This window comes from Rhinolophus sinicus, unplaced genomic scaffold, assembly GCF_057876585.1.
Source record: "Rhinolophus sinicus isolate RSI-liver-muscle unplaced genomic scaffold, RSI-T2T HiC_scaffold_19, whole genome shotgun sequence".
Lineage (NCBI taxonomy): Eukaryota > Metazoa > Chordata > Mammalia > Chiroptera > Rhinolophidae > Rhinolophus > Rhinolophus sinicus.
Window position 1 is genome coordinate 820,857 of NW_028290710.1, and position 25,965 is coordinate 846,821.

The 25,965-nt window shown below is 41.8% G+C and overlaps 3 pseudogenes; 1 reads left to right on the forward strand and 2 right to left on the reverse strand.

Annotated features, from left to right (window-relative positions):
• Positions 1 to 9,921: 9,921 nt before the first annotated feature.
• Positions 9,922 to 21,612, forward strand: LOC148754403 (large ribosomal subunit protein bL33m-like; annotated as a pseudogene).
• On the reverse strand, positions 13,631 to 15,146 carry LOC148754404 (high mobility group protein B1 pseudogene; annotated as a pseudogene).
• Positions 21,613 to 23,353: 1,741 nt separating the features above from the next.
• Positions 23,354 to 25,965, reverse strand: part of LOC148754405 (ribokinase-like) — a 52,896-nt pseudogene continuing 50,284 nt past the window's right edge.

Here is a 25,965-nt window from a genome sequence, read left to right on the forward strand (position 1 = left end):
GGTTCTCTTGCTCTCAAAGTGCCAAGCTGATGTTCTAATGCTGTTTGATATGCCTCCTGGATGAATGACTCAGCCCTCGCCCCACGGACCCTCCACAGGCTATCCCTCCCTCAGGGTGCAGGTGTGTCCCCACCTTTGTCAGAGGCCAGGAAACTAACCAGAATCTCCTGGCTGTGATACTTAGGCTCTTGCCTTGGAGGCAAAACAGGGTGAAACGCAGGCAGGCAGGCAGGATCCCTAAACCACAGAAGCTCAAGTTAGGTCATCCTTGTGAACTGACAACTTGCTGTCTTTCTGGGTCAACAAACAGAACATAGACCCATTGAAAAATGGCTTTCAAAGACAGAATCTGCATGACTATGGTGACTTGCCATCGAAAGCTCTTCCAAAGCAACCGAGAAAGTTAGTCAGTCCTTTTCACAAGCCAAAAAAGGTACATTCACACCAGTTTATAGCAGGGCAGTTGAGTAGAGGAGTTTAAATCACTTGTCTGGTCGCCAATGAGTACAATGTCTGATTTCTTCTCTCCTCATGAGGCACATGGCAACTGGTAGGTCGGCTTGCTGGGCAGGAACCATCTTTCTGAGCCTCTGGAGAAACTGCAGAGACATGGGATGGCCCCTCGGTGGGACCAGGCTCCCTGGCAGTTAGAAATCAGGTTGAGGGTCAAGTTAGGGGAGGAGGAAGTTGGAATGGAAAATTATCATTCCTTTGAAAATAGTTCTTCATGGGTACGCTGCCGTGACTGTATGACCCTTAACACGGTCATTTCATGTGACCTTAAACGTGGGACCCAGCCCAAGGTGGAGGTAGATGGGCCCTTGGGAATGTGAGTTACTATTTGTTCAGTTTACTTGTAAATGAAATTGCCTGATAAGAAAAATGACATTGCTTTAGAAGGCATTCTGTCATGTTTGCAGTGTATTTAAAATAGTCATTGGGGAAAAGGGCCTAGCATGAAGAATCGGTCAGAAATCTCCAGCCTGAATTTTTCCTAGTGCAGGATGAGAATGGATTTATTTTGGCTGAAATCCTAACTTCTACTGTCAGGGTTCTCCAGAAACTGGATAATGCTACACACAGGAAAAATAAACTGGCACCCCTGAAGACTAGGAACAGTCATCACTTCAGTTATGAGTTAGTGATCCATTCCTCTAGGCTGGTTCATAACAAACGCTGCTTGTTCCCCAACTGGCTTATTTCACATGGGATTTGGACTTAATCCACAAGTGTCTATACTGGTTGCCTCAGGAGGAAAGAGGGGAGTACTAGAATGGGTGCTGAGTGGATTCAGTTCTACCCATTAAAAACATGTCTGAGGCGGCTTCATGGGATCACTCCTACAGACAAGACATTTCTGGACCTGGGTCTTCTCTGGCCACCTACCTCCCTACTGACTGGTTTGTTTCCTGGTTCTTACAGCAGACCTACCTGAGAAGGCCACTGTATTTTCTTGGCTGCATTTCCATGTAGCCTTTTAATCGTCACAGATGAGACAACTTAACATGCTCCTGCCTCCCGGGGTCATGCGTCCTGCTCTGTACCAGCCTCAGGACAAACCCCGTCCTGGGCAGAGGGCTAGAAAGACCTTGGTCCTAGTACTTAGCATCAAGCAATGGTGGTTACTGGCCCTACTCTGGCCTCATGGCCTGGCTCCAGGAACTGGACTCTTACCTTGTCCATTCACTTGACAAATATTTACTATGTGCCAGGCCCCCAAATATGACAGTAACTAGAACAGATGGCAATCCCTACCCTCTAACTTCTTCATTTTAAGGAACTGAGTCTTATCCTCCCATTCGCAAGTATCAACTTTGGTTCCCTGATCAGTAACGTCCAAGGGTTTCCCTGTTTCTTCTAGGACAGTGTTTCTCAACCCTTAATGTGCATACAAATCACCTGGGAATCTCGCTAAGCTGCAATTCTGATTCAGTGGATCTGGGGTGGGGCCTACGATTCTGGGTTCTCAACAAGCTACCAGATGATAACTGCTCCTGCTGCTGAGGCTAAGTTTGCTGCCACTGGGGTGGCAAGGATGGGCCGCCAGCGACATCCTCACCATCTTCGAGTTGGTTAGGAAAGCAGAATCCTAGGCCTCACCCCAGAGTGTCTGCTCAGATCCTTCCCTTTGACAAGATCCCCAGGAGTTGGGAAACAGTGATTCCCAAAGCACAGGAAACATCAGGAGCAGCAGGTGAGAATTATAAAGCACCCGAGGACCCCCCTCCCTCACCCACCGCGTCACATTAGCTGGTGGAGAGCACCCCAGGTGATTCTGATGGATACCAGATCTGAAAACCTCAAAGAGCATTCTCGAAGGGCACTTTCCTAGGTTCACGGGACTGCTCGATGGAAAAAGCCTTAGAGATGATTTGATGATAATTATCTGAGATTGTGTGCTCCTCCCAAGTTATTATCACACAGGTCCCAGGTAAGCTGAGGCCAGGTTCTCGTCCAGGGTCACCTGGTTAATTGGGGTCGGGCCTCCAGTGCACTCATAGTTTTTCCACTACAGCTGCCTCTCCTGCTGCTGCCATCAGCCCAGCTTCCCACCCACCTCAGGAATGCCTCTCCTTGCCCATGACCCAAACCTTCCCCTCCCCTATCTGAGCGTTTCAACCCATTACCTGCAAACTTCCACACCCTCACAGCTGCTTTTCTTCAGCACCCTCAGATGCCATCCTCTCCCCACCCACATCACACACCAGCCAAACCACACGTTTGATTGGTCGATCTCCCCCAAAGCCTGATTCTGTCAGCCTTTTGATAGTGTTTGCTGCTCTTCTTGGGGCAGGTGAGCTATGTGGGCGGGAAGGGTGTTGTCTGCTGGACTCCCATCCATCTTTCAAGGAAGGCAATTAAACGTCCTGCTCTTTGTCTTCTGTTGCAGCTTCATTCCCTAAGTGTTGTCCCTGGAGCTCTTCTGGAATGTATGCGAGCACCTCCTCTTCTTTCCCTGACGGCTTCAAGACTTCCTCATTCTTTCAGATTGGCCACTTTCTCCTCTCCTGTCTCTACCCAGGTAGATGCTGCTTACTGTGCCAAGTTAAATGGACATCCCTGTAATTCATGGTTTAAGTTAGGGGCCTTAACTTGGAGTCCACAAGCGTCTAGCCCAATACTTTTCAATCTTGAGAGTACACTAGCATCTCCTAGGGAGTTAAAGACAAACAAGCAAGCAAACAAACAAAACAACATCATCCAGACTGCACTCAGATCAATTAAAAACTCGGGGTGGGAGGCAGGCATGAGGTTTGCACAAAAGTCCCCAGGTGATTCCAATGTGCAGTCAAGGTTGAGAACACTGGAAAGTCCAGGTGAAATTGTTTCTGGATGGGCATATGTGTATTTCCTGGCGAAGCTAAGACATAGTTTTTAGCAGATTCTCAAAGGCTTCCATGACACCTTTCTTGTTCTTTCTCCCCCTCAAAAAGGCTCAGTGACTGGGCTAAGATAATGAATATGCGGGAGGAACTTACCAATTATTAAGGAAACACCAAATACGTGTGTTAACTAAATAAATAGGCATTAGCACGCAGAGCAGAGGAAGTGCCTATTATTGCTTCCCACATGAAGGGAACCTTGGGAGTGCTGTGTTTGGTGGGATGGAGAGTCACTGCCTCTCTTCCAATTAGCCAGGAAAATGGTGTGATTTCAGATGCTGCCACTAGAGATCTGATCACATCACTTAACTCCCCCACTGCCCACAGAACCAAAGGCCTAACCCCCAGCTATAACATCCTGGTTCCTTTCCTACCTCGCCCCAGTCATCCCTTCTAGCTCATCTCCCTCACTTTTCACACACTCTAGCCCTAGGAGGATGCTCACTGTTCATTTTTAAGACTCTTCTGTGCCTTTATTTCTATTCTTTCCCCAGTTCCTCCCACTCTTCCTGTCTATGGTGACTTGGGGGTGGGGGGAGGTAGGATGAAAGAGACACAGAAAGGCTGGAGGGGCAGGGTTCCCAGAGTACAGAAGGTGCTCAGTTCGTATTTGTCAAAGTGCGTGGGACCGCGTCCTGGTGTTAGGAGCTCCTGTCTGCGGGGATGATATACAGAGATTCAGAAACTCTGGCCCTCAAGGGACTTAGATGCCAGGGGGCGGGGAGGTGATCCCAGGAGTGCAAGAAGTATAGTAGGTGCTCGGAGAGGAGTGTGTGGAGGGGAGATGTGGGTGGGGTGGGTGGGGAGTGGAGATGGGGCTGAATTAAGAGTCTGAGGTCAGGTTATGGAAGGCAATTGAATGCCTTCCTGAAGATACCTCCTGCAGATTGAACCTGGTTGTTGCCCTTTGGTCTTGCTAGCTTTCAGTCTTGCTCTCTCAGGAAGTTTTTGCTGTAATGTTAAGCTGTTGAGGCAGAGGACTCAATTATGAAACTGGCCTATCTCCCTGGAGGTGCCTGAGCTTATGAAGGTGTCAGCTTTTTGCAGGGAGCCCAGCCTTCTGCACAGTCTGGAAACTCTGTGTTTCCCCACTGTCCGTATTCCTGGGACAGGTCACGAGCGCAGGATCACGACTGTGGACAAGAACAGTCGGGTGGGACATAGGTATGACAGTGGGCTGGACAGCAGAGGAGGATGGGGGCAGCCTCCAGATCCTTGGGCTGGAATTCCAGGGCTAAGGCCCGGGGCTACAGTGTGGACCAACACAGGACTGTGTCTGAAGCCCGCAAGAGTCGGCATTCAATAAATGTTGTCTCTTCCTCCATCTTCTTTCCTGGGCCGAGAATCCAGGTGTCATGCGGGAGACCCTGCTCGCTGCGCCATTTGTCGTGCGGGGAGGCCTGCAGGGTCTCTGGTCCCGCTCCCCATACAAGAACGCAGGATATGGTGAGGCCAAAAGGAACACCCACGGAGCCATAGGTAGGGGAGTCATACCACTACGGTCTCACTGGAGGCTGGGTTCACTGGACGTGCGACCTGCTGTCCGTTTTGTCTGCAACCCACCGACAACTTCTCTTTCACTCTCACTCTCCGTAGCCGAAGCAGTTATATTATCGGCTAATTGGCTAACTGGCTACAGCTGACGGCCAATCAGCCACAGCTGACGGCCATCTACTACCCGAGCCAGCACTCCTGCACGTGAGGCCGAGAGCCTGTAAACTACTTTCTGGGGCTCTTAGCTCCCACACCAGGTTAACCAGCTGTAACTGTTCCTTCCTTCAGTAGCCCCCCTCCCACAAAGAGGATGGGTGCCCCTCCCCCAAGGAGCACACCCTTTCCACTTGGGCTGCCAGGACACTCTAATTATTCTATACTTCAATAAGGCGTAGAGGGCTCATTATGGAAATTAGGTAAATAAAACCCAAATCACGAATTACATCTGTATTAATAAACGTTTTAATTAACACTTACCAACTGCCAACAATGTGCTCGGTGTAAATATCAGGTGGATGCAGGTTGAAGTAATGAGAGTAGGAAGCCACTGCTTCCTTTTTACTCCAAGAATTTCAAGAACAGTTCCGTATACTAACTCTTTTCAAAATAAGTTTATGAATTCTTCTGAACCCTGAAACTATGGACAATACACGCATGCTTATCATTGTTTGCCATTGAAATGTAAATATTTATTAATAACTTGCCATTTGAATGAGACCTCTCATCTCAGAGTCATTCATTCATCCATTGAACCAATAATTAATAGCTGTGGCAGGCATTGTTCTAGGCGTCAGGATACAGCAGTGAGTAAGACAAAGTTCCTGACCTTAAGAAGTTTACATTCTGGTGGACAATCAGGCAATCAGCAAGTACAAATAATATGAAATGGTGGTAAGTCCTATAGAAAATATAACGCAGGGTAAAGAGAATAGGGTATGTGTGTGTGTGTGTGTGTGTGTGTGTGTGTGTGTGTTGCTTTTTTACATAGAGTGACCACCGATGGCCTCATTGATTAGGTGACATTTGAGTGAAGGATTTACTGATGGCTTAGATTTAGGATGTGAGAGAAAGAGGTGTCAAATTGGCTCCCAGGCTTTTTATTTGAGCAACTGGAAAAATGGAATTGACATATACTGACATAGGGGAAGCCGGGAGGGTGGGGGATACAGAGGAAGTTTGGGAATTTTGAACATGTGATGTCACGTAGGCCGTTAAATACACCAGTGGCGTTCAGAGGAAAGGTTGGGGACTGGAGATATAAATTCGGAAGTCTTCAGTCTGTAGATTTTTTTAAAACCAGGAGCATAGGTTGTGACCATCAAGAGAATGAGTGTGGACAGAAAAGAGATCCAAGGCCTGAGCCCTGGACACACCTCCACTGAGAGGTCTGTGAGGTGAAAATGGAGAACGAATTGCTCGCTAGGTACGAGGAAAACAAAGATAGTGGACACCTGGACATCACATGAAGAAAGAGTTTCAAGGAGGAGAGAGTGAGCAACTGTGTAAAATGACAGTAGATGATGCTGGGTAAAATGAGGCCCAAGAGTTGACCATGGGATTTGGTACCATGGAGATCGCTGGGGCTGTACCGGAGTGGTTCTGTGGGGAGGAGGAGCAGTGGGGGCACAGGTTTGATGACAGACTCAGGGAGAGATGCTGTCTTAGTCTGTTTGGGCTGCTATAACAGAACACCATAAACGGGGCGGCTCAGAAACAACAGAAATTTATTTCTCAAAGCTCCAGAGGCTGGAAGTCAGAGTGCCAGCATGTTCCAAGGTTCTGGTGAAGACCTTCCTCCAGATGGCAGACTGCCAACTTCTTGTAGTATCTGCATATGGGGAGAAGGGGTGAGGGAGCTCTTTGGGGTTTTTAGATTTTTATAGGTACGATCCCATGCATGAGGGCTCTGCCCTCCTGACCTAATCACCCCCCTACAGACCCACTTCCGAAACCATCACTTTGGGAATTACATTTCAACATATGAATTTTGGGGGGACACAGCATTCAGTCCATGGCAGATACGCTATGATCTTGGTCCTAAATTATTTCTGAAAGGCTGTTTGCTGTCTCTGAGGCAGTCCAGGTCCCAAGTGGTCTTCCAGGCTATTCCTGCTGTTGCTGATAAGGTGCTTGCAGGGTGGTCTCCTGCCTGGACCAGGCCTCTGCATGGAAACAGTGTGGGAAGGAAGTACATAGTGGGAAGTATGGCAGGAAGCTCCAGGGCCCTGTGGGTGGGGTTCGTAAACCGCAAACTAGAATCCAGAGCAGTGGGGATGGAAGACCATTGTATAGTGCAGAGCTTCTGTGACCTGTGGAGTCCAAGGTTCTGAGAACGTCCCTCAACACATGAAGCTTTATTGAAATCTGTGATAAAGATTTCATTTGAATGACAGTTCCATGGTATAAAATAAGCTTGAAATCCACTAAAATCTAGTCCAGTGCATCAGATTGTTGTTTCTACCTATCACCATTTACAGAAAGGAACCAGAGTACTTTGGAGAAAGCACTGATTTGGGAAAATTTGACCATCAGAAAAAAAAAATGACCATGGTTGATTATAAAACGATGAATAAAAATCCATTACAGTGATACTAAAAATCAAATTACAAAAAGGGGAAAAACCCCTTTGTCACCATTGGAAATGGCTCGTGCCAATTTCTTACTTATATATGGGTAATTAAAGAGGAAAAAAAAGTAACATTTATCCTGCCTTTTTAGGAGGAATAATAATTCAGCCTCAGTTAATGATAGAAAGCTCTTTTTTACAGAAGAAAACTAGCTAATAAGTGAAGAAGGATTATGTTAGAAAATAGCCATTGTGCAAACCAAATATAATTACTGAGTCAAAAAACCCCCCACAAAACATCAATGAATGCTAAAGCTATGAGGAAAGGTTGTTGGGGAACAGGATATTTCCATATGCCAAAGTATCACCCCACAGAAAACTGCAAAGGGAAAACAAAATCTACTTTTACAGTGGAGAGGTCTAGAGATCATCCAACTTAGCACTAGCAGTGGGACCAACCTCACATTCTGGACCTCCTGATATGTTGCAGTATGAAGTTGAGAGTATCACCTATGACGTCCTCTTGTCAAAATGTTTTAAGTGGAATCTACTCAAGCCTTTAGATTTGTCTTCCAATTTACAGAAAATACAGGGAAGAGAAGAACAAATAAAATGACACCATAATAAAACAATCAGACAAATCCAAAACATGGGACACGCCACAAGAAACTAACTCAGTTTCTTTAAAAATTCAGTGTCATTAAAAAAAAAAGAGAGTTTTTGTTTTAGATTTGAAAGAAATTAAAGATTTATCACAACTAAATGTAATATATGAACCTTCACTGGATATTGCTTTTGAAGAATCCAGCTATAAAAGATAATTTGAATATGGTTTAGATATTAGGAAAATATTATTAGTTTTTTAAAGGAATGAAAATAGCACATATTGTAGTTATAATGATCTTATTTTTGAGAGATACATACTAAATAGGGGTGAAATGTTGTGATCTACAATTTATTTTCACACAGTTTAGCAAAAAACACTGACTATATATACTTATATGTATTTAAATTCAATATACATCAATATACATAGATACAGAATGTTAAATTAGTTGACTTAGGTATATGGTTTGTTTACTGTACTATCCTTTCAGCTTTTTGATATGTTTAAAATGCTTTTTACTCGACAGTTGGGGTTGAGGGGCAGGGTGGATATTGTATGGACTCTTGGCCTCAACCCTGACATATGGGTCTTTCAAAAGACCTCAGGTGACTGATGTACCCTCAGGGATGAGAACCACTGATCAATGCCCACATTGAACACGAAACTGAGGTCTAAAGAGTTGAAATGACTTTCCAAGGAGAACAAAGACTAGAATTCATGTTCCTAGGCTTCCAGTCCTGTGTTCTTTTCTTGTAAGGCCTCTAACAGAATTTCCTAGATTAGAAACCTTACCCTCCTGAACACCTGAAGTTCTTGTTTGCCAAGCAGGTGAACTGCCCAAGGTAAGGAAGGATTTGGGTACCTACAGAATGCTCGGTTGTTGGAGTCAGGTTAGGGGAGGTGAGGATGAAAATTATTACAGGAGAAAAAAAACAATGGCGATACTAAGGGCAAGGACAGTCCTAATTTTAAAAATTGAGTTGAATTACACTGGAGAGCTAAATTTTCTGTTATTTTCAGTGAGGATAATTCATTACAATGAACCTTATTTTACATGTCTGTAAGACATAATATATTGATAAAATCACAGATTAATAAAAAATTCTACAAGTCCTGATTATTAGCTGGAAAGAGTTTTCGGATGAAGTCTGTGGTGTTGAAGGAGCCCTGGTTCCTTTCAGAAACAGAAAGAATTGAAGATGGCAAAGTGGTTGGTCCCAAAGTCTAGTGGGAAGGGCATGAGTTTTTGCAGTCAGACAAGATCTGGGTTCAAATTCTGACTCTGTCACCAGTTTTGTGACATTAAGCAAGTTATGTGAGAACGCCCAATGTCAGTTATGCGTCCCTATTGCCCGGCACTACGCTAGGTTCTTAGAGAGCAGTTACCAGGACGCACAAGGTTCTGCTCTCCGAGAAACCCAACATTTAATTAAGAAATAGGGATATTCAGGTGGGCTTCCTAACTCTGAAAGGACTTAGAGTCGAATCCTACCCTGTGGGAGTTGGGTGGGCGGAGGCAAAAGAACGAATATTTTAAGGAAATATGCAGGAGCCTGATAGCCTGGAATGGCTCAGGAAACAGAATTCCTGTGCCTTTAACGTAGGTGGTTGCGATTATTTAGTGAAACTATGGAAAGCACCTAACTCTGAATCAGATGCAGGAATCAGGGCCGGGCGCGAAGCCTGAATGTTAACAAAGCCTCCCTCCAAAGGGAAGGGGATTCAAACATTCCCTAACCACGAAAACAACACACCTGGCGTGTAAAGAACACAGGTAAGAAGCGAGGGAGGGAAGCGAAGTTTACATCGGAGAGGGCGTGGCTGCAGGCTACTCCGGACGTCCTCTTCCGGACTTGGCCCGCGCCCCGGAAGCAGTTGTTGTTGAGGGACTCTGGGCCCGTTACGGATATTGTGGCGCGTACTGTCGCAATGTTGCTGTCCGCGGTCTCCTGTAAGTGGGGAATGGGAGGCGGCGGCGGCGGCGGCAGGGCCTGCGGCGAGGGCGGGAGTTCGTAGCAGGCAGGTCCCAGGACCATGCGGGGTTGGGTGTGCGCGTCGGCCGGGAAGTTGCTGCTGCGGCCCTGCCTGGCTTCAGGACTACAGCGTCCGGCATGCCCCGCGCCTCACTTTGGGGCGAGTGGATCTTGGGGTCTGCTGGGCTAGTTGTGGGCGGGCATCCGATTGTGGTTCGCAGGGACCACAGAGTCTGGACTGCAGGAGTGGGGCGCTTTTCCCACCCTTGGTAGAGACGTGTCAGAATCACTGGGCGTGCGAACTAGGAAAAACCTTAGACCTTGTAGTCGACTGGTTTCCAACTCTAACGATAAGAAAACGGCTTCCGCGAGAGGGGCAGTGATTTGCCCTAGGTCACACAGCTGGGCTGTGAAAAGGAGTGTTCTGACGCCCAAGACAGTGCTCTTCCCTGCACCAGTTGACTTCCCGGTTAGATTTAGTTTCCCTTCTCCACCTGATGTGATGGTTGCGGTTTGCATAGGTTAACTTGTCAAACGAGACTTGTACCACCAGTGCGAGTAATTTGCACCTTAGAAGGGAAACAAATGGAGCAGCTGTTACTCAAGAAAGATTTAAAAGGTAACCAGTCCAACTGAAAAGAGATTATGCAAAGCATTACATCCAGAATTGTGTTGGTCTGATTGGATCTTTTTATCTTCCTTCTATAAAATCCTAAGGAGATTTCCAACGTGTTTCCCCGAAAATGAGACCTAGCCGCACAATCAGCTCTAATGCGTCTTTTGAAGCAAAAATTAATATAAGATCTGGTCCTATTTTACTATAATATAAGACCAGGTCTAATATAATATAATATAATAGTATAGTATAGTATAGTATATGTAATTAATGTAACATAAGATAATACCGAGTATAATATAATACCGGGTCTTATGTAATACAATACCCAGTCTATATAATATAAGACCAAGTCTTATATTAATTTTTGCTCCAAAAGATTCATTGGAGCTGACTGTCCAGCTAGGTCTTATTTTCCGGGAAACAGAGTAATAGCTAGGGCATAGTTACTTGAGTGACAACCATGGCATACTTCATGATGTAAATGTTTTTTGGTTATTAATGACATTTATATGAACTTTCATTAAGAAAGATACTAAATTGATTTTTTCTTTCCTCTTCCCATATTTCCTTGCTACAAAAAAGTTGCCAAGAGCAAGTCAAAGTAAGTAAAAGTTTTCTTTTCAACTTGTTTTAAATTAATTCGTTAAAAGTCCAGCCGCTGCCAGTACATCTGTATATTAAACTAAGCCTTGATTTGGCCTTGATTTTTCTGAAAGTTGGCTTGAGGGCTACTTACTTGATGAATCATTTTGGCCCTATGAACTCTTTGAAAAAGTATTTTTCCTCCTGTCCAACTGACCTACTTAAGTGAGCATTCAAATAATTCACTTAAAGGAGCTCTTGCTATCTTATTCCTAAAGAAACCATCAGGGTCCCCGTGTTCTCTTTGGATTACCATTATATTTCTTTTTATTCAAATTGAGGACCAAAGGCCATTTGTCTGGAGCTCACTACAAGAATCTTGCAGAACAAGCTGTGATTTGATTAAACCATAGAGCCTATTTTAATGAGTTTTTTAATCCTTTGCATTCATGGTATAAGCATTTAAAAAATAGCAAAGATTAAAGAATCTATGATGTACCAGAAAGACTGTAAATACCCAATTGGTATCTTAAAATAAATTTTATAGATAGTAAATAAAGTAAGATTTGTTTGTGTTTAAAATAGGAACATTCTAAAGCAGCCTTTGCTTACCATCCAAAGGCTGGTAAGACATATCACAAATCCTTAAAATTAGTTTTTTTTTTTAGATTAAAGTTAATGAAAAATATATATACTGGAGTCCCCAACAAAATCTTTTACTGATTCATATAGCTTTTCCCACAATCTAGTTATTTATGTTAGAATCCTCCACCTCTAGGTTCTGTATGAATCTCCCATGTCTTCGATTTCTCTAGAGCTACTCCCTGCCTCTCATTTCTTTGTATATTTCTTATGACATTTGTTACATATTTTGCCTTATACAACTTCTGTACACAGCTCACCTTCCATACTATACCGTTAGTTTCTTGAGGGTGCACACGCAGTGTTAATAGAGTTTTGCAGGTCCCATTGTGCTTTCCACAGAGTAAGCATGTAATAGATTTTTGTTAAAGCTTTTTGAATGAATGACTAATTATTGTCTCTCTTAATCAACAAATATTGTATGCCTCTTATGTATGAGGCACTGTGCTGAACATCGAAAGGGATGCGAAGATGTGTAGATACTTAGGTGCTTCCAATTCTTGTTGGAATTAGATGACACATAAATATGGTCCGCATAGTGACACAAAACACATGAAAAAAATACCAAACAGTACAAGGTATTAAAAGGTCCAGTGAGGCAAAACATGACTTTGTGCTTCGGAAAACTATAACTTAAAGGAAATATGAAGAGGAACAAGATTTTGCATGTTAGCAATGTAAAGCTTCCAATCCCTTAATTTTGTCCCTGAGTTTACTCTTTTCTTTTTTAAAACCTCTGAAATTATTAGTTTATTAGTTTATCCAGGACTCAGGTGTTCAGTATTCCTCCTGAAATTACATAAACAAATGCAAATGGAAAGAATCCAAATCAAAATTATATAACAAAACAGCATTCCATCATAAAAGCATGTAAAATTACAAGAATGCCATTGTAAAATACTGGCACTTTAAGAGAATGATCATCTCAAAAACCACAAAATTGCCACATTGTCCCCTGAACGGCTCAGCAGATAAATATATGACCCTAATGAAAGAGTTTGAGTTTTGTAAGAAAAATCAAGTTCAAATAAATTGGACAATTCATACTGAGATACAATGTTTAAGTGTCGTCTTCCCTCATGTCTCTTTAATGTACAAAGGGCAAACCACAATATAGGAAAATATGCTGGATTTTTAATGTTGTGTACCATTTTAAAAGTTGGCCCAATTAATTAAAAATACCTTTAAAGGAGTCTCATTTCTAAGTCTATCCATATTCAGATAAATAGAAGACATTTACAGCCAGCACTTTTGTTTTTTTAATCAGAGCCTTGCCAGGACTAATGTCAACAAAAAGTTTAATACGGCAGTCTTGTATTTTAAGCTCACGCTTTTGGGGATACATTCTCAGGTCTTCTTTAATGTGGGAAGTGCAAATATAGCTGCCATTGCATGGTAATGGGAGTTAAAAAATGTAGAGTCCTCACGTAAAGATTAGAACATACTTTATTAGTCCTTCAAGGACAGACTTTCAAAATGTTTGATTCTGATAATCTCATGCTGTGAGTAGACTGGTTACTTTTTACTTGTAGATGTAACTGGGCAATGTGAAATTTGATATCAACTGCTCAAGATTTTAGAGTTTCAGTTATGGATGAAAACTGTCTCAATTCAAACTCTCTTACTACCCTCATCATGAGTATGCAGGGTGTGTAGACAAAAGCTTTCTATTAGCTATCTATATGAAAAGATAAACACTGTAATAAATCACATGATCCAAAATGGGCAAAAGCAAAAGACTAGTTTCCCCTCAAGAAGAAAATTTCAGACCTCTGAAAAGGACAACAAATACTAATAAAAAAATTATATTTACTTAGAAACATTCAGAATGTCAACAAAACAGCTGCAATATTTTTTGCAGTTGCAGAGTTGTATTTAGTTACCAGAGCAATGATTTTGTATAAGCTGCATCAGAGACAACTGAAGATGGAAAAACTACCATCCCCATATATAACTAATTTGTGCTGTGCACCAACCGGGACTGGCTTTAAATTTCCATGCCAATTTACAACCCCCGTACGGTAGCAGGCAAGGTTAGTGGCTACTGGAAATGCCACCAGAACAGGGCTGTCTGAAACACATTCGGTGGTGTGTTAACTGTACAAAAAGAGACACTGTACAGTTTAAGAACAAATGTTACACAACCTTACATTTCACCTTTTTTCTTTAAAAGGAGTGAGTTGTGTACGGGAGGTTAAATGCTTTACAGACAAGAAAAACACTGCACTGGAACCAACTTATTCCATCGTCTTCTTCATCCTCCTCTTCCTCATCCTCTTCATTTTCCTCCTCTTCCTCTTCTTTTTCTTGCTCTTTTCAGCCTTGATAACTCCCTTTGTGGCCGCAGCAGGCTTTCCTTTAGCTCGATATGCAGCAATATCCTTTTCCTTCAGCTCAGCAGCCTTCTTCTCTTAAGGCCGCTTGTCATCTGCAGCGGTGTTACTGCACGTATCGCCCAGCTCCTTTGCAGCATCCCCAGTGGATGGGACGGGATGCTCGCCTTTGATTTTTGGGAGATACTCAAACAAAACAAGAAAAAGCCTGGTTGGGTGCATTGGATCCTTGAACTTCTTTTTTGTTTCTCCTTTAGGAGGATATAAGTTTTCATTTCTCTTTCCTAACGGGCCTTGTCTGTCTTTGCCTTGTCTTCAGATTTTCCTTTTTCCTTAGCAGACATGGTCTTCCCCCTCTGAGCACTTAGAAAACTCTGAGAAGTAACTGAAGCGTCTGGGTGCTTCTTCGTGTGCTCCTCCCGGCAGGTTTGCACAAAGAATGTGTGTGGTGACAGTTTGCCTCTCTGCCTCTGAGTTTCTCCTTTGCCCGTGTTTATTGTCCTCAGTGGGCACAGAGCTGCTCCGTACCCGTCCGGCCTACACTTGTCCCTGCGCTGTCTCTGTGGAGCCCAATGTACTGCAATGGCTGTCTCTGATATTACTCTTACTGCTCATCCCTGGAACATAGAGCTCTTTTAGACAGCCGTCTTCATGTTTCCTGACTGGTCAGTTAGGGGTAACAGTACTTTTGTATTTTCCTCCCTCCTGCCTTCTGCTGCTTCTGAGAGGTGGGTGTGTCAAGAATCCTTCTCACAACGTAGTTTAATTGTTCTTGTTGCTGTGGTTAGGTCATTACCAAGGCACTGCGTACAATGGAACAAACCTTGGGAATCAGCCACTGGAATTGTTATTTATGGAGAACGTAACCTGTCTTAGAACTGAATCTTCTTAGGGCCAAGTGGTGTCCCACAACTAATACACTGCACAGGGCTCTCACACTGTGCCATCCCCTGTAACTGATGTCAGTCTATTTCTTCAGCTGTAACAGCTGACCCTTAAATCCTAGGACTATTCTGGTGAAAATGGTGAGCCAAGCGGGGCAGGTTTCTCCTTCAACACTAAGAGAAGCCGACTACGAGAGAAACTGACTCTGCTGCATTATGATCCAGTTGGTAAGATTCAGAGAAGTTACTCTGTCATAAAGTCAGATGCTTTCAAGGCCTATTACTCTTTCCAGACTGATGCTGACTATCTGGTGGCAGTTGTGTGGCCCTTTTGACAGTGTATCATTCATACAGCACATGTGTATTGAATGTTGACTCCGGTGCCACTTACTATGCCAGGTGCTGGGATGGACTAAGACATAAGACAGGCTCAGGACCTGTACTCTTGGCACTTACAGTCTGATTTGGAAGGGAGAGAAAAAAAGGACAAGTTATGCTAAGTGCTACGAGAGAAGCAAGCTGGATGCTGAGATACAGGATAAAGTTGGAGTGGGTGTAGCTCAACTTTATTTTGTCCTTCAGATAGGATAGATCAGGGAAATTCTCTCTAGTAGGAGATCGTTAACCAAAGATCTGAAGGTGAGAAAAGCCATGTAAGGAGAATAGGCGATCTTGTTCTGGAACCAGAGAAGCGTGTCTTGAGAAGGGGAGGGAGTATTCTTCTGTGGGATCATCTGTCCCACAGTGGCAAGTAATTAGGTCCAGATTTGAGAAAAGGAAGTATGGTGTCTCTATATTAGTGCAGGCAGGTAGGAAATTTCATTTTCTATTTTGAACCATCTGCTAAAATACTATCATAAATGGTAACTTTAAACGGTCCCAGTAATAAAAGTGCTTGTCCAGAAGGGCAGGTGTGCCCAAGACCAGATTGGCTGCTTACAAACAAGAGTCAGCACCTGATTGCTATTGGTGGAAACCTATCCTGTTTGGATTTCATGAGCAGATTTATGCAAAATAAACTAACAAACAAATTACTTATTTTAAAACTTTGGGCCATTCTTTTCATTTTTCTGCCCTTGCTTTGCTAATTACAAATAGCCCTTGGTTATTGCTTGTTAATGAGGGCTGTACTGGAACTTCTGGGTTGGTGAATATGTGGAGATTCTGGGAGAGTGGCATGCTGGGAGAAGAAGGCCTAGAAGCTCTGGTCTTTTCCCATGCGTTGCCCTTGCGTCTCTTCCATCTGGCTGTTCCTGAGTTACTGTCTCCAGGTAGATAGTGTCAGAACTGAAATGAATTATGAGACACCCAGTTGGTGATCAGAATTGAAATTGGTACCAGAGTCTTCTTTCCCGAAATCCATCCATCATGTAATGAAAGATAGGCATTTAACCTCATAATCAACTTTCTCATTAACTAAGAACAAGAACTCATAGACTCTACTTCTGGCCAAGATGGGTATAGGGACCAAATTTACCTTCCCACCTGAAACAACAACTTAAAAAGGACAATATAGGCAACAAAAGACAGTGATCCCTGACACAAAGGAAACAAATTAGTGCTTGTGAATACTCAGAACAGGAAAATTCTGTCTTCTTTGCTCACCTACACAAGTCTTCATGTCTTCAGATGCTATGAATCCATCCTAACACAAGCACCTGTATTCTCCAGGCGAGCTGTATCCCATTTTATAGATGAGGAATCTGATGCCAAGGATCTTAATCAAGGACACGCAGCTAAAATATGTGACAGAGTAAAGATTTGAGCTCAGGACTGTCTGAATCCAAACCTCGGGCTCTGAACCAGTCTGTGTAGGGACATGTTATTGACAGATTCCACAGGAGGCTAAAGCTTACTTAACGCTTCAGGACCTCGGGCTGGGCATTAGTGTGAATCCTGGCTGCCAGCTACGTTGATAGATGCCTTCAGGGTTTGTTAAGAAGGTCTTACAACCACTGTTCCTTATGCTGCATTTGTCAATGTCTAAGAAATATAAAAATAAAGCACCTTCAAAAGAAAAGGGCTATACCAGTGTGAGGAGGCATTTTAAAAAGGCTCTGAGACACACAGTTGTCAGCTTAAAATTGTGTGAGTTCCATTCTTTAAGAAGATAAAATAAAATTTCCTGCTACTTTTATGGTGTTAAGATTTCCGGTCATTCTTTACTGTAATAAAAAGGGAATTCTAGGTTTGTACCTGGTGATTAGGAGTCTGAATTTCAGGATGATACTACTAATACTAATGGTGAAAAGTTACGATAAGGTGTGTGTCTTAGTCCGTTTGGGTTGCTATAACAAAATACCTCAGGCTGGGTGGCTTATAAACAACAGAAATTTATTTCTCAGAGTTCTGGGGCCTTGCAAGTCCAAGATCAAGGAACCAGCACGGTCGCTTTCAGTTGAGGGCCCTATTTCTGGTTCATGGTCTGTGCCTTCTTTCTGTGTCCTCACGGTGCAAGGGCAAGCAAGCTCAGTGGGGGTTTCTTTTCTAAGAGCGTTAATCCCATTTATGAAGACTCCACCATCATGGCCAAAGCACCTCCCAAAGGCCCCACCTCCTAATACCATCATCTTTGGGGGCTTAGGATTTCAAATACAAATTTGGGGTCAGGGGAACACAATCAATCAGACCGTGGCAATATGATGCTGGATTGCTATGGTGTTTTTCTCCCTCTGATTTCTTTGCGTCAGTTGGTGAAACTCAGTGGTGAACTTTATAATAAAGTACAGGCATACCTCGGAGACATTCCAGGTTCGGTTCAAGACCACTGCAATAAAGAGAATATGGCAATAAAAGCGAGTCATGCGAATTTTGGGGTTTCCCAGTGCATGTGAAAGTTATGTTTATACTGTAGTCTATTAAGAGTACAATAGCATTGTGTCGAATAAAAACAAGGTACATGCCCTAATTTAAAATAATTTATTGCTAAAAAATGCTAACCCTCATCTGAGTATTCAGGGAGTTGTAATCTTTTTGCTGGTAGAGGGTCTTGTCTTCCATCGGTAAAAAACACCAATTATCTGCAAAGTGCAGTAAAGTGAAGTGCAATAAAATGAGGTATGCCTATTGTTTTCCTAGCATTTTAGTTTCTGTAGAGTTTTTAAGGAACTTGTATATTAAAAAATGATGATTAAATAACCTCTATGATATTCTAAGTATGAACGTATTGAATTCTTCATCCTTACTTAGACCTGAGGAACAGTTGGCCCTCGGTACCCTTGGGTTCCACATCCATGGATTCACCCAACTGTGGATTGAAAATATTTGAAAAAAAAGTTATATGTTGGCTGACATGTACCATGTAGTTAGGCCTCTTGGTGGTGTCGGTACTGAACGTGTATGGTAATTTTTTCCTTTTCATTCCCTAAACAATACAGTATAACAACTATTTGCATAGCATTTATATTGTATTAAGTATTATAAATAATCCAGAGATGATTTCAAAGTATACGGGAGGATGCGCGTAGGTTATATGCAAACACTACGGCATTTTATAGAAGGGACTGGAGCGTCTGTGGATTTTGCTGTCTGGGGTGGGGGTGGTGGTGTCCTGGAACCAATCCCCATGGATATCCAGGGACTCTGTTCCTAGGAACTTAGTATTTGTTAGATGGATTTTAAGTTTTGAGATTGGGGAAGGATACAACCATAAACAGTTCTGACCATAAATTGAAAGTGGCAGAAGAGATTCATACATAAATTTTAAATAGACGATTAGAACTTTTCTGATAAGGAGTGGTCTGAGCTTTGACAGTACAACTTTGTTTTTTCTGAAGAAGAGAATGTTCTGGGACAGCACACTGGCTGCCTGCCCACCTGCTGCGTGCCCTGCAGGCTTGCGTGCTGATGTCTGTCTTGGGGCCTGCCCATTGCTCAGGGTACCAAACAGCTTGGCAGTTCTCCCAGCAAATTTTACTGCTATGAGTAAATGGTTAGTTTAAGGGTAACGTTTTGTTAGTTTGCTTTATGAAGGAAATCAGGTAAGGAAACACAGAAAAATTCCCAGTTATTTGAGCTTTTCATGGTATATCCCGTTGTTTCCCTGAAAATATGGTAGCCACACAATCAGCTCTAATGCGTCTTTTGGAGCAAAAATTAATATAAGACCCAGTATTATATTTATATTATTATATTATATTATATTATATTATATTATATTATATTATATTATATTATATTATATTATATTATATTATATATGATATGATATTATACCTGGTCTTACCGGGTCATTCTAACTTTTGCTCCAAAAAGTGCATTAGAGCTGTTTGTCCGGCTACGTCTTATTTTCAGGGAAACACGGGACTCTGGCTAGAACTAGCCTCTGTCCTTCCAAACTTGTTTTCTTCGTATAAAACTAGATACGAATTTCTGAGGTGAAGGATTAAAGACTGAAGCATGAGCTTATTAAACTTTTTTAAATATATGAAGGTTTATCATAATAAAATGAAAGCTTGTCAGTTTTAATTCCTTGGATGACCAACCAAGACAATATAGACGGTAAAGCAGAATTGATTTAGGTTAAGATTGGAAGGAAAGAGCTTGACAGATTCATTCCTGTATGAGTTAAGCAGCAACTATTTTGACCAAATTACATTACGTTGTGATTGTGGATAGTGGAGTGTCACTTCCACTCAATTTGCACGTAGTGAGTATTCATTGTATATCTGGCAACAACCCTGTGATGGGGGTGGAGTTATCCTCTCAGGGACAGAAACTGAATGTAGAGCTTTTTGAAGAAATTTGCCCAGGGATTCAGCAGATAAACGGTGGAGCCAAAGTTTGAACCCAACCTTTCTGATGCCAGGCCCCCTATTCTTTTATTACATGGAGCCGAATCTTCCTATTTTTTCTTAATGGGGACCCTCCCCTGTGGTCAGCCTAGCATTCAAAGCCATGAAGCCCACTCTCATTCCTGCCTCTCACCACCATTCCTCTCCACTAGATGCCCAAGGACTCTTCTTCAACTTTTGTAAACTCCACACTGCCGAGCACAGTTCGTGGACTTAAGTGTTCTTTGAATTAAGGGAACAAATGCAGTGAATAAATCAAAACTTTTTCATAAAATAAAGCCTTGCTTTACTAATTTGCTCCTGTTCAGGGTCATTTAAATAATCTTCTGATTGGTTACCAGTGAAACAAGTTCCTTTTGTCATCCATCTTTTTAGTTCTATGTAGCAAACATGGGGGAAATATTTCTTGCAATGAATAATAGTATCTGATAGGGAACTATTTTGGTTCTTTACTGCCATTTTATAATGCTTTGTAGTGCTCCTTGGACTTCAAAGGAGCATCATTCCTACTTATATGTAATATTAGATGATTTGACATATTAAGAATAGCCCTATGTAATATATATATTTTATTAATACAGATAAAATCCTGTTGACTGGTTAATGGTTCTTAAATCTAACTACCCATTAGAATCATGAGGGTTTTAAAAAATGTAGACTTCTAGTCCCTTTCTAGATCTACTGTTAACAGAATTAGGGTAGGAGTGGAGGTAAGCAGCAGGAATTTATTTCAGTTAGCTTCCTAGCTAATTATTAATTATAGACAGTTTGGGAATCTCATATACAGAGTATCCATATTGATTATAGAAGAAAAAGAAAAAACTAAGCTAAAATCTCTTTGTGTGGTAGGGACAAGTGAGTTGTTATGTCATAGTCATTTGAGTTCCTGGATCTTCCTAGGTGCATTTTTTTTTTTTTTTTTTTTTTTGGCAAAGAATTCGGGTGGTGTGGTGGGGGTAGGGAGAGGAGAGGGGGAAGAGCAAGAGAGAGAGAGAGGTGTGTGTGTGAAGTTAATGGAGAACTATAGGGCATTATGGGAACTAGGAAAACCTTACTGTCTAGCATCTACTTTCAAATCTTTCATCCGGCAGTTGTTTTGTTTCAGAGAACTAAACTCTCGTATTTATAATAATGAGATTGTAGTTATATTAATTCTATTACCAAACTAGAAAATCATATTTGGGTATGTGAAACCATCTCTGGAAAGCGCAGGTTTAATGTGTATGTATTCTTTCATGCAAGCTGCCTTTTCTTCCATGGTCTGCTCAGTTCTTACTCCTTTCTCTGGAGTCCAGCTCCAATCTGTCCTTGCTTACCTCCTATGAGAATGGATGGTAACTGGGTGAAGACATGGAATGTTTCCCATTTTTTGCCCATAATTTTCTTTTTTAATTTGAATATTTCCCCATTGGTTGAAATGTGACCTTGTGGGGACCAAGGATGCCACGGATTGGCTGGTGACCTTCCCTTGTTTTCCTTACCATTTTCTCAGTCTTTGGCCTCTGGGATTGAGGAACTGAGTTTGCAAGTCAGCTCCATCCTCGTGTCAAAGGAGCGTAAGAGAAAGGGGAAGACTCACGGTCCGATGCGTATTTTTATTAGAAAATGGTGATGATACTTTCTAGTTTTCTGCCATAATCTTCTTTTCTCCTCCTACAGTGAAAACCAAAGTCCTCTTTGTGGAACAGAAACAATGCCCCTCTAAACAATGGATTGAAAATGAATTTGATTTATAAATGAGAAGACTGAGGGCGGGATACCGATTCGATAAATTCTGCAGCATGTAATAAAAGAAGAGGAAATGACATGGAATCTCTGCCTCCTGTGATTTGAAGGCCATTGTGAAGGAAAACAATGCAGTGAAAGAAAGTTCTTCATATTAGGACATACATCATTGCATCACATTTATTTATCTTTCTGAATATTTTTATAGCCCTTAATAAAAAATATTAAAATAGCCTGAACTATTGTCCCCCAGTGATGGTTTTCCCCCACTATTTGAAATGGAAAACACAACTGCATAACTAAAAAATAACCATTGTTTCATGTAATGAAAGAAAATTTTCCATAATGAGACTTGTGCAAGAGTTTCCAGGCTGGCTCCTCCTGTACTTCATAGAAAAGGCAGAGTCACACTCCAGAATGATCTTGAAAAAACTCCCATGTAATAACAGATGGCAGAGGTGAGCAGGAGTGAGAAGGGAGCCCGCCTTGTGACACAAGAAGCCACGAACTTCTGTTTTTGATTTGTGCTTATAAGGGAAAATGCCTTTGGTCCATATTCTCAAACTCAGGTCACGAAAGCAGTATCTGGGATTTTCTAGGACAGCTTTGGCGCACTTCTTTATCTCCTTTTTTTTTTTTTAAGTAAGTGGCACTATAATGATGTTACTTCCATAAAACTCCAGCTAGAGCTCTGTGGCAGGGAGTTATCATGCAGCTAACCAGCTGGAAATTCCACTGATAATCCCTACTCGTTCCAATAAGGACTCCTTCCTACCCAGGTCTATACACTTTCTTACTCAAGCTATTGTTTCCCACAACTTTTCAAAGTTGCCTGGTTTTCTTACTTGTCAGATTTCTGGCTAAGGTAAGAAGGATCGGTAGCTCTGCTGGTTCATATCCTACCCATTTAAAGCATTTATGTGGGAAAATGAGAGTGCCCTCCATAACCACAGCATTAGAAAACTCAATACTGTTCCCTGACAGTAACAGGTGTTCCCTCCCTGTGGCCCAATCATTGTCTCCAGAGAAATGCAAGAGCAGCTCTCTGGAAATGGTATTAGATGTAGGCAGTTGTTGAGTCTTAGAGGCTTGTGGTATTGAGCTCTTTATCAACTATTTTCTGGCATGTTTTGTTAAAGCTCTGGTTCAAAGCAATAATAGGTGAGATCTTGGCTATTTTCAGATTGAAACTATACATAAGGGTCTTGGGTTACAAGAAAAATCTTTCCCCTGATCCTACTAGCTAAGCCCAATGTAAAGGATCTGTGACATGCATGGATTGCCTTTTTTTTTTTTTTAAACGTAAAATCTGGCTGAACAAATGACTTTTCGATTCAGCACATGGGCTGAAATGTGGCCCACAGGTGGTGTTTACGTTTTTAAAAAATGAGTTGCTGATACTTAAACATTGAAACATTTCAATAAATATCCAAAACTTCTGGCTTCTCTTGCAAAACCAGAAGCTTTGACAACACGAAAGCCAGAGCTGAGTATCAGCTGCCCCCCTTAGAAACTGCTTGAGTGGTTCAGTGCATATGTCCCCTTCTCTTGTTTAACAGTCTCTGTTCTGACTTTGTCTGTATGGCGTGCATAGATAAGGGCGCCCCCAAAAATGTATACACATTTTAAGAAGGAAAAAACTATTAAAATTGTAATACTATATACCGATAACAAAAGATGAATGTAAGTCACATACGGTAGTATTCATGATCTGTTGGAAATTGAGTTTGCTGGTTCTCTGAATAGCGGTAATGTTTGTGCAGGTCCTGGTCATGGAGTCCTTAATTCTGGTTAGCTCTTGCATGAAAAGTAAAGAAGTAATCATTTTAAAGAAGTAAAGGAACATAATATTTGCAAAGAAAGGAGAAGAGGACATTTTATAGTATGCGGTTTGTTAAGAGTGGCCACCCCCAACTACATTTTATTTCCAGGCATATTTATTTTGGAGTTAACAGCAATCAAAACAGATCAAGTGGCAGGTCTTTTTGTGTGGGTACGATGACTGTGTCCCTGCAGTCTGGACGCTGACTGCTGCGATGAAATTGGATCTCTTGAGCATTTCTTCCAAGGACAGATTTGGGTAGTAAGCCAGGTAGAAGGCCAGCTCCCACAAAACTGTCACCAGCGCCCTGTAAATAAAAGCACAGTTGTGGAGATAAGCATGTAGTCCTCTTTTGCCCCAACTTGTATTTTTAAAATATTTAAGTATGCTTTTATTTTAGACCAGTTTTAGATGTACGGAAAAGTTAACAAGGATATGACGAGAGTTTCCATGTCCCCCACACCCAGTTCTGTAAACACATTACTGTGGTTACATGTGTCACTACTAATGAAATAATAGCGATATATTATTAACTGAACTCCATACTTGATTTGGACTTCACTAGTTTTGCCTAATGTCATTTTTCTGTTCTAAGATCTCATCCAGGATACCATATTACACTTAGTTGTCGAGTCTCCTTAGACCGCTGTAGGCTGCGACTGTTTCTCAGGCGTTATTTTTGATGGCCCTGATAGTTTTGAGGACTGGTCAAGTAAGTGTTTTGTCGAATGTACCTCCGTCTGGGATTTGTTAGTTTTTCTCATGTTTACACTGTAATTATGGTTTTGGGGGGAGGAACCATAGAGGTGAAGTGTCATTCTTATCATGTCGGGTACATATTATCAACATGACTTGTTGCTTATGGTGTTAATTTCATTCATTGGCCAAGGCAGTCTTTGCCAGGCTTCTCCACTGGGAAGTTACTTTTGTCCCTCTTCATACTGTACTCTCTGGAAGCAAGTCACTAAGTGTGGTCCACACTTATGAGGTAGAGAGTTATGCTCTACCTCCCTGAGGATGGTGTGTCTACATCAATTATTCGGAATGCTCTGTGGGAGATTTGTCTCTTCTCCTTCATTTATTTATTCAACTACTTATTTAGATCAGTATGAACTCATGGATATTTTTCTTTTTGGGCTACAATCCAATACTACATTATTTATTTTGTTGTTCAAATTGTTCCAGCTTTGGCCATTGGGAGTTCTTCCAGTTAGCTCTTGTATTCCTTTGCTATACCCTGATTATTTTGTTTTTTGAATGCTTTTCTTATTTTTCCTATACTATAAGATGCTCCAGGCTCGTCTTGTATATTCTCTGCGCTAGCCCTAGAATTTGCCATTCTCCATTAAAAATTATGTAAAATGGTGAGGGCCATTCAGGTTTTATTTTCTAACTAAATATAGGGTCATATAAGGTTTCTTTCCATTTTCCCTGAAGCTTTAAAGGACTGAGTTGGTGAAGACTATATAGGGACCCATGAAACAAAAATACCAAAGAAAGACTGTTCACCTCTGCCTTCAGGCAGGGCAATACTTAGTCATATGTTCATCTAACAAAATGTATTTTAAATAAATGTGATAACACAATTTCACTTGAAAAATCATTCTGATAGTTAACAGTTTTCAGGGTCATTTTCCAGTTTTTCCCAGTTCGCTGGCTTTTTAGACCCAAGAGCTTTCATAACAAATCTTGAGGCTGTGCTTCAGTCTTTATAAATGCCTTGGCATGATAGAGCATTTCAGTTGCGGTCGAAGTGTTGAATGAGCTGTGTGCCTAGCGTGATGGGTGCTAGAAAAGGAGTAAAATCCATTGTGGATTAAATGCTAAATAGTGTGGCAGTATTTATAAATGCTGTTGGATTTTAAGAAAGGGTTTGAGCAAAGCTCCTCCTAAAGAAAGGAGTCCTCGTGGAATGATTCACAGATTTATAGAGAGAAGGAAGGCCTCAAAGAACAAAGACCCAGGAGGAAGAAGGAACAGAGTGAGCTTGATGAGACAGTGAATGGCTTTAAGGAGAATGACATTTTCCCTTGTTTACACAGATAAATCAATCAGTATTAACTTGCCAGGAGTCACAGTAATGAGGTGTGAGTTCAACACTTCCCTTCCTCCCAGAAATGTTTTCTGAGTGCCTGAAATGTGTCAGGGACTATGCTAGGTGCTTTGCAGTTGTTCGTCAAGTCTTTCTTGAAGAAAACCAATAGAGAAAGAGATGGACACGGTTCCTTGCCTCCCTGTGTTTACAGCATAGCAATGTGATAAGAGAAAGGCCTGAAACCAGAGAAATTCTGAGCTGCATGGAAAGTATATTATGAAAACATGGAAAATGCCACAAGATACGAAGAATTAGGAGCAAACTCTAAGATTCCAAGTCTCTGATCCCTCCTTATACACAAAATTAAATTCCATGTAGATTAAAAGCATGAATGTAAAAATTATAACAGTAACATAATAGGAAAATTTAGATGAATATTTGTATAATCCCAAGCAATAAAACCACAAGTATGTCAATAAATTCAAAATCCGTAATGAGAAAAAAAGA